The sequence below is a fragment of the Euleptes europaea genome, chromosome 6 (genome assembly GCF_029931775.1).
Source record: "Euleptes europaea isolate rEulEur1 chromosome 6, rEulEur1.hap1, whole genome shotgun sequence".
Classification (NCBI taxonomy): domain Eukaryota; kingdom Metazoa; phylum Chordata; class Lepidosauria; order Squamata; family Sphaerodactylidae; genus Euleptes; species Euleptes europaea.
Window position 1 is genome coordinate 22,241,165 of NC_079317.1, and position 8,684 is coordinate 22,249,848.

Here is an 8,684-nt window from a genome sequence, read left to right on the forward strand (position 1 = left end):
TGAATTACAAAAAGAAAGTCCAGGCATATTTTTGAACATGAGGATTGCACTGCTTTTGAGCCTGTCTCATGCTATTGATGTGAGAATATTATTCCTCTTGAGTGAAAAAACCCAGAAGATAAAGCTGCAGAAGATTCCTGTGACAGACAAAGGGTTAAGCTCAGAGAAAAGGAGTGGGCAGAGTCAAGGAGCTCACTCTCTGAGCTCTGAGGAAAAGAAAGGATTCTGAGATTGGTAACCTGCATGAGCAGAAGTGTGTTTGACTCTGAAAACCTAAGGGTTCTGTATAGCCTATGCTGGTGGAGAACAAATCCTGTGGAGTGACAGGAGGAGATAGGGAAGGAAAGGGCCCTTTCTCAGGTCCCTAAGGGGGAAAAGGCTTGGGAGGAGGTATTCCAATTACAGGGTATTGTTTTAGATATAATTGCCTTAGAGGTGGGGTTTATCTTAGTGAGAACGGGAAGAGAGATTTAGGTAAATCTCCATGCTTCTGCATTTCTCTGGGGAATAGAGACTGAATGGTCTCTCCCTTCCCTGATAGCTAAGCGGCAGAGTTTGGGTAACAACATCTATAGGAACAGAACTAAGTTTGTGAACTAATATCTTAAAGAATGTAACTTGGGTAACATCTAAGCCAAATACGAACTAAGCTTTCTCTGAAGTGATTCATATATATATATATGAAGTGATTCATATATATATATATAATCCCAAACTAGGAAAGACCTATGCCTATAACCTTTAAGAACAACTCCCCATCAGAGAAGACATTACTGGGGAACAGGACCTGACTCTGTGTAAGGCAGCTTCCTATGAACGCACATTCTAGCCAACATAATTTCCTCATTTGTACTGCTATCTTAAGCAAAAACACTTCAAGCCTTAAGCATGAAAACATTAGGGGTTTCTTACAGCTTTTCACAGCGTCATATCTAGACTTAGCATAATGTAAATAGGATGCTCATTCTTGATTTTAATATCAACTGAAACATCCTCTTCCATCTTGTTAGTGAACTTTTAAAAAAAAAACTTTAAGAAATGTAGTTCTCAGAAATAACTTTTTGGGCTAGATACTGAAAGAAAACTTGGTTAGATGGGAAGAGACGTTTCTTTGCCTGACAAGGATATCAATATGGTACAAAAACAGGGGCCCCTCCTCTTTTCTTAACATTCAACTTGAAGAAGAAAATCATGCTGTGCAGCTACTAAGATACTGATCTGATCCTTTTCATACATTTTACATCAATTCATCAGAATATAAGGAGAGTGACTTTCATTTGTGTGGGCTGCCACAAGGCCCAAATCACATTTCTCTTGGAAGCTGCCCTTGTTGTTAAGTGCGCAAGTGTTTATGCTGGAAGTAACCATGGAAAACAAGCTTGAGTGGATCTCATGACAACTAACCTAACCTGGAAGAAGTGACAACAGATTCCCCCCTCCCCTTTCCAAGAAACCACCAGGTAGAGGACAGGGATACAATTCAAACCCAAGAGTGAATGCTCATCTGACACCCCTTTTCAGAGCCCTATAATGCAACCAGGCATGTAAGCACCAAAATATCTACCTGCCACAATTTTCTTAGTCTGAGAAGATCTGAAAATCTATCTCCCCAAGTATATTTCAGTTATGTACTACACATCTGCTTCATTGCCATTTTGATTTTACAACAAACATGTGAAGTAGGTCAGGCAGGAAGACAGTGGCTTGTTGACCACAAAGATGCATGGCTGTGTTTCCAAAGTCTAAACTAACACTGCACGGATTACACATAGTGGTGGTTAGTACAACTCACTGTCACAAGACACAGTGATAGCCAAAAGTTTAGATGGTCCTAAAAAATGAAGAGACACACTCATGCAGAATAAGTCTAGTGCCAATTACTAGACATGGTGGATAAATGGGACCACCATATTCAGAATTATACCAACTGCTAGGAAGAAACAAGGGAAGGTTATGGCCTTCATTCCCTGGTTTTAAGAGACCTCAGTCTGCTCACTGCTAGAAATAATCTAGATGCTGGACTAGGCAGATCTTGCATGATCCAGCAAAGTTGTTCTTATATCCCCTATTTATCCTGAGCTTGTCCTGGCTTATATAACCCCTCACATGAAAATGCTCTATCGATATTTCCTATAAAAATTAACTCACCTGCAGCATTTGGGTTCAAGCTCAGTTGAGGGAAGACTAGACCAGGGACTCTAAACACAAAGTTTACATATGATGGGCCTCCTGCCAAGCACCTTCGCCAACTTGAGACCAAAAAACTACATCACAGATGTCGGAGTATGAATTCACACATATATACCTCCGTCCCTCATGCTTCCCCCTCCCGAAAAAAGGAGGCTTGGGACTCCTTTTCAAAATGTAACAGAATTTTTGAAGCATAAGCTTCCATGAGCAAAAGCCCCCTTCAACACTTGAGGGCACAAGAGACACCCTGCTGGATCTGACCAGTGGCCTATCTAGACCTGCTTGATGCAATAGCCAACCAGCCCCGGAGCACTAACAAACAAGACACAAAAGCCAAGGCCTCCCCACACGGGTATCCTGAGACTTAATGCTTCTGGACATGGAGATTTCTTTTAGCCATCATCATAGCTAACAACCATTGATAGGACTATCCTCCATGAATCTGTCTAATCATCTCTTTGAATCATCCATGCTAGTGATCACTTCATCCACTAGCTGTGAATCCCACAATGTAATTACACACTGAGTAAAGCATTTCCTTTTGTGCATCCTGCATTCCTTTTGTATCACCCCCCCACCCGACTTTGTTGTGTGCCCCTGAGTTCTAGCAACATGGCAGGTAGAGGTGGGGGAGTTCACTTTACCCACTTTCTCCATCCCATGCATAATTTTATAAACCTCTAACATGTACTCCCCTTTTGTTATTTAGTACAATTTCACCCCGCCCCTTACTGTAAGGCCCTCAGGACAGCAACGCACACTTCTCCCCCCTCTCCATTTTACCCTCACCACAACCTGACGAGGAAGGTTAGTCTGAGAGAGCGACCGACGGAAAGGCCCCTAAGTTTCACAGCAGGTGAGCCGTTGATAGTACAGGATAGGACGACACCACACTGGCTCTCATCTCATCCTTAGCCATCTTGTCTATAAAGCAGGGGTGGGGAACCTTTTTTTCTGCCAAGGGCCATTTGGATATTTATAACATCATTCGGGGGCCATGCAAAATTATCAACTTAAAAATTAGCCTGCTATATTTGGGCAAACATTTAGCCAAGCGGCACGACCGGAGACGGCTCCGAGTGTCTGCCACATAGAGCGACTCGCTTTTGAGCTCTGCTGTCCCCAGCTGGGCCCAAGAGATTCAGGCAGGGCAGCATCCTTCTGGTCTAGAGATCTACCAGGACCCACGAAGGGCCAGACCAAATGATTTTGAGGGCCTTATACGGCCCCCAGGCCTGACGTTCCCCACCCCTGCTATAAAGCCATAGGCTACCCAGTCCCTTACTTATCTCGATTGCACTCTTCTGCACCAGCTTGCACAAACATTTTTTTAAAAACTTAAATCCTTTAAAAGGACCACTATAACCCCCCCACACACACACACACACACACAAAGCAGGTGCGTGCAGAATGAAACACCCCCCCCCCTTATCTCAGGTTAGTTTTTGGAGGGATGACCTGACTAAAACGCCTGTCCGACTCCAACGGCTCTGCGAGGAAGGGGCAAGGAGAACCCCTTCCTCACAGAGCCAGGCGAGAGGCCTCTTCTTCGGGCGCTCCGAAACGAAGAGGCCCCTTTGACGAAACGGGCTCGGGGCACGGGCGGGAGGGCCTTTTCCGACTGGGGGGGGGGGGAAGGGAGCAGGCCGAGGCCGCGGCCGGGCATCACCTCGACGGCCGCGGAGGAGTCCCACCAGCCGGTCGCGCTCCGTCCCTCGCCCGGCTTCCTTCCTCAGGCTGTCAAGCGCGCGCCAAGCCGAAGGTGGGCCGCGCCGCTCTCCGAACGCCGCCCTCTCATTGGCTCATTTGATCTCCGCCGCGTCCGATTGGTCGAGGGAGGGCCGCGTTCCTTCGCGGCCACCGTCGCGTCCGCCGCGCTCTCTCTCTCTCTCTCTCTCTCGGTGCGCCTCGCCCCTTCTGCTTCTCATGGCCTTCTGGGAATTGTAGTTTTACAGGTGGAGGCTGTAAAAAGCGTTGAGGCTGGAAAACGTTGGTTGGTGATGCTGGGCGGGTAGAGGAGCGGGGAGCCCAATCCCTCATGCCATTCAATACGTATATTGTGGGCTTTGTGTTGGGTGCCATCAGTAGGCTGATGACACTCAGCCTATTGAATGCACCTCTGAGTTTGGGGAGGGGCTGTGGCTCAGTGGTGGAGCATCTGCTTGGCATGCAGAAGGTCCCAGGTTCAATCCCTGGCATCTCCAGTTCCCAACCTTTTTTTGACCAGGGACCACTAGGACTTTTTTGTTCGGTGCAGGGACCCCAAGGTTCAAAATAAAAATTCCGGGAATTTGAAAATAAACTTTAATCAGAACTGTGAGTTAAACATTAAACTTAGAATAATATTTGAATATATTTTTTTTATAATAGAGAACTTTTAATTGAAAATCATTGTGATTTTTGAGCTTGCATCCTTTTTATCTGGGGCTAATGCTGTTGCTCAGAGCTACACAAATAGCATCACTTGCTTCCAATCGATTTCTGGTCTTGTTCTTAATTATAAGCAAAGCAGAAAACCCTTGCTCACATGAATAAGTTGTGGAGAAGAGCATAAGATATCGCAAGGCGAATCCCCGAACTGTAGGATATGAAATTGCTTTTTTACACCAGAACTGTTCAAGAGAAACTGATTCAAAGGCATCCTTACAGTGCCTATCATTTTGGAATTCAATGAGCTCTTCCTGGATTTCTTCTGCAACCTCTTCAACAGCAATACCAAAAGGATTGCGAATCAGCTTTTGGGTATCTTTTGATTCTGTCCGGTTATATTCTGGGAACTTTATAACTTTGTTTCGCGGACCTTAATTTAGTTCTCACGGACCCCCGGTTGGGAACCAGTGAAGGGACTAGGCAAGTAGGTGATGTGAAAGACTCCTGCCTTGGGACCCTGGAGTCGCTGCGGGTCTGACTAGACAATACTGACTTTGATGGACCAAGGGTCTGGTTTAGTATAAGGCGGCTTCATGTGTTCACTCTGTCCAGATTACCTGGTCGTGGTATAATAGTCCTGAACCAAGGATTGGCTACTGTGATTCAGTGATGTAGCATAGACTAGTTGAGACTGAATCCTGGCAAGACTGAAGTGACTCCAATCAGGAAGGCTGAGGTCATAACAGAGTATTATGCTTCCCACATTTTAAGGCCCCCAGGACTGGTTTTTTTTTCTTGAAATTTCTTGTGTTTTTGTCAGTGTCTTCTTTTAGGGTTTAGTATCGGCTAGAGAGACAGCATGGTGTAGTGGTTAAGAGCTCTGGTTTGGAGTGGTGGTCTCTGATCTGGAGAACCAGGTTTGATTCCCCGCTCCTCCACATGAGTGGTAGAGGCTAATCTGATGAACTGGGTTCCCCCCCCCCACTCCTATGCATGAAGCCAGTGACCTTGGGCTAGTCACACTCTCTCAGCCCCACCTACCTCACAGGGTGTCTGTTTTGGGGAGGGGAAGGGAAGGTGATTGTAAGTTGGTTTGATTCTTCCTTAAGTGGTAGAGAAAGTTGGCATATCAAAACCAACTCTTCTTCTTCTAGCCGGGTTGATTTGGCTTAAATTCTGTGCTTTGAAATTAGTTCTATGGGTCTTGTAACATTGTGTTCTTTGCTCAAGTTGGGTTGTGTCCAGTTTGTGATAACCAATGGATTCTCTCTTTTGACATTTGACAAATGGAGGATGGCCTTAAGGGAGGGGCCATGGCTCAGTTTGTAGAGCATCTGCTTGGCATGCAGAAGGTCCTAGGTTCAATCCCCGGCATCTCCAGTTAAAGGGACTAGGCGGGTGGATGATGTGAAAGCCCTCTGCCTGAGACCCTGGAGAGCCGCTGCCAGTCTGAGTAGACAATACTGACTTTGATGGGCCAAAGGTCTGATTCAGTATAAGGCAACTTCATGTGTTCAGGTGGCCAGGGACACCTTGTTCAGGAGCTCATAGAGTTGGACCTACTTGTTTGGGATGGGGAAGGATTTTTAGGGCATGGTGAAGGCCAAACAAAACTGAGCTGCTGGAAGTTACGTGTATGGAGTTCCTAGTGTTTTGTTTTTCTGTTAAATAGCCAGCATGCAGGAGTCTGATTTGGATCCAGCCTATACATGCAGGAACAGTTCAGCTTTTCTCACAGAGCTGATTTCCTGACCCTGCAGGACCTCAGTTTGCTACTCAGGTCTTGATGCAGGACCTGTATATTTCTCCCTACAGGCAAATAGCAGCCCCATGTGTCATGGAGGGGCCGTGGCTCAGTGGTAGAGCATCTGCTTGACATGTAGAAGGTCCCAAGTTCAATCTCCGGCATCTCCAGTTAAAGGGACTGGGCAAGTAGGTGATGTGAAAGACCTCTGTCTGAGACCCTGGAGAGCAGCTGCCAGTTTGAGTAGACCATACTGACTTTGATGGACCAAGGGTCTGATTCAGTAGAAGGCAGCTTCATGTGTCCATGTGCCATTTGGGGTCAGCAAAATGCTTCAGGAGGAAGGCTGGGAACCTCTTCCCCATGCCGCAGTTCAGGTCCCAACCAAGGTCTTGTTTGCAGGGCATTTAAAAGAACATAAGAAAAGCCATGCTGGATCAGACCAAGGCTCATCAAGTCCAGCAGTCTGTTCACACAGTGGCCAACCAGGTGCCTCTAGGATGCCCCCAAACAAGACAATTATCCTGCCTCTGTTCCACAGCACCTAATATAATAGGCATGCTCCTCTGATCCTGGAGAGAATAGGTATGCATCATGACTAGTATCCATTTATACTAGTAGCCATGAATAGCCCTATCTTCCATGAACATGTCCACACCCCTGTTAAATTTTCCAAGTTGGCAGCCATCATCACATCCTGGGGCAGGGAGTTCCACAATTTAACTATGCTATTAACATGTTGTATGTTCACACATCTTAGCTAACAAGCAGTCTACATAAACACACAGGGTACATGGTAAAACGTTTTCTGGGTTGTGCCATGTTAGATTGTAAGTGGAAGATAACAGTATGACTGAATGCAGTTCCAAATACTAAATGTCCTGCATAAGAAATAAATAAGACTGCTTCTTTACAAGCCAAACCACAGTAGGATAAAGAATTGAAGAAGTGCTGACTATCTGGTATATTTGGATGATACCTTTATATATCACGTGTGCTTCTCACAAATATGAACAAAGCCACTTCGTTGTCGAGACAGTTTTTAAAAATAACCATCAACTTTCTTGTCCTGTATTCAATTTTCTCTCTTTGCCACAAGTAACTCCTCATATGCTGTGGCTCTATACCACTTAGGAAAACATATATTCTGAATTACTGACATTTACTGGCAGGAATAATCATTCCAGAGGGGTAGTTTTGTTAGCCTGTTGTAGCGCAAGTCAACAACAGTCGGGTGTAGGGGTGCCAACTCCAGATTGGGAAATACCTGGAGATTTTGGGGGTGGAGCCTGAAGAGGGCAGGGTTTGGGGAGGGAAGGGGTTTCAATGGGGTATAATCCCACAGAGTCCACCTTCCAAAGCAGTCATTTTCTCCAGGTGACCTGATCTCTGTCATCTAGAGATCAGTTGTAATCCCAGATCTCCAGACACTACCTGGAGGTTGGCAACCTAAGTCCAATGGCACCTTAAAGGTTAACAAAATTTATTCCAGAATCAACTTTCGTGAGTCAGCTCTCACTCCATCAGATGCAAGGTGGCAGGCAAATGTAATAGCACCCTCCCAATTAATTGTAACGAATGATTGCTAACTGATATTCTTGCTGATGGATATGCTTAGAGATAAGACACAATAAAACAGGGAAATAGACATGGATGCTTAGACAGGGCCATGGTAAAAGGCAATTGTTGCGATGGGCAGCAAATCTGGAAGTGAATGGTCAAGAATGAATGAGGTTTGACTACACAGAGGCAGGCAAAATCAGTGCAACCTGGACACTTAACAGAGAGCAATGCGGGAACCGGGAAGCAGAGACACATTCTCCAGACTTTGGGCCAGACAACGAGGGTAGCTCCTCCCTCGGCCACGTTTCATACATATCCACTTGTGCCTTCCAACCTCACATTCTCCCGTGTAGACATACATACAGATGGCCGCAAAAGCGATCATGTGTTTGCAAAATGTTATGCTGGAATCCGTCCAAAAAAAGGGCCTTTTCTTCTGATATCAGCAGGCAGATAAATGATTCCCTTCAACGAGTTCAACGGGAATTCACTCAAAGACTTCCAAGCCTGGCAGCTGTTTGAAGTAAGCAAAATCAATCCAAATGAAAAGAGTTTGGGTAACTCTCAGGGTTGACTTTAGTGATGTGCTGACTTTAGCGATGCCCTCCCCCCCCCCCAAAAAAGCAGGTGTTGATGGCAAATTCTTATTTCTTACCTGTCCCATATTTAGGCCTTTCTAATCACCGTCTTCAATAAAGCACAGACTGCACGTAATATATCATACGTTATATATGGGCTTACGCAAACAGTACGGTCTTGCCACGGCGGTACAAAGGACTTCTGTTTATCATCAAACATTTCATGAATCCCATTACGT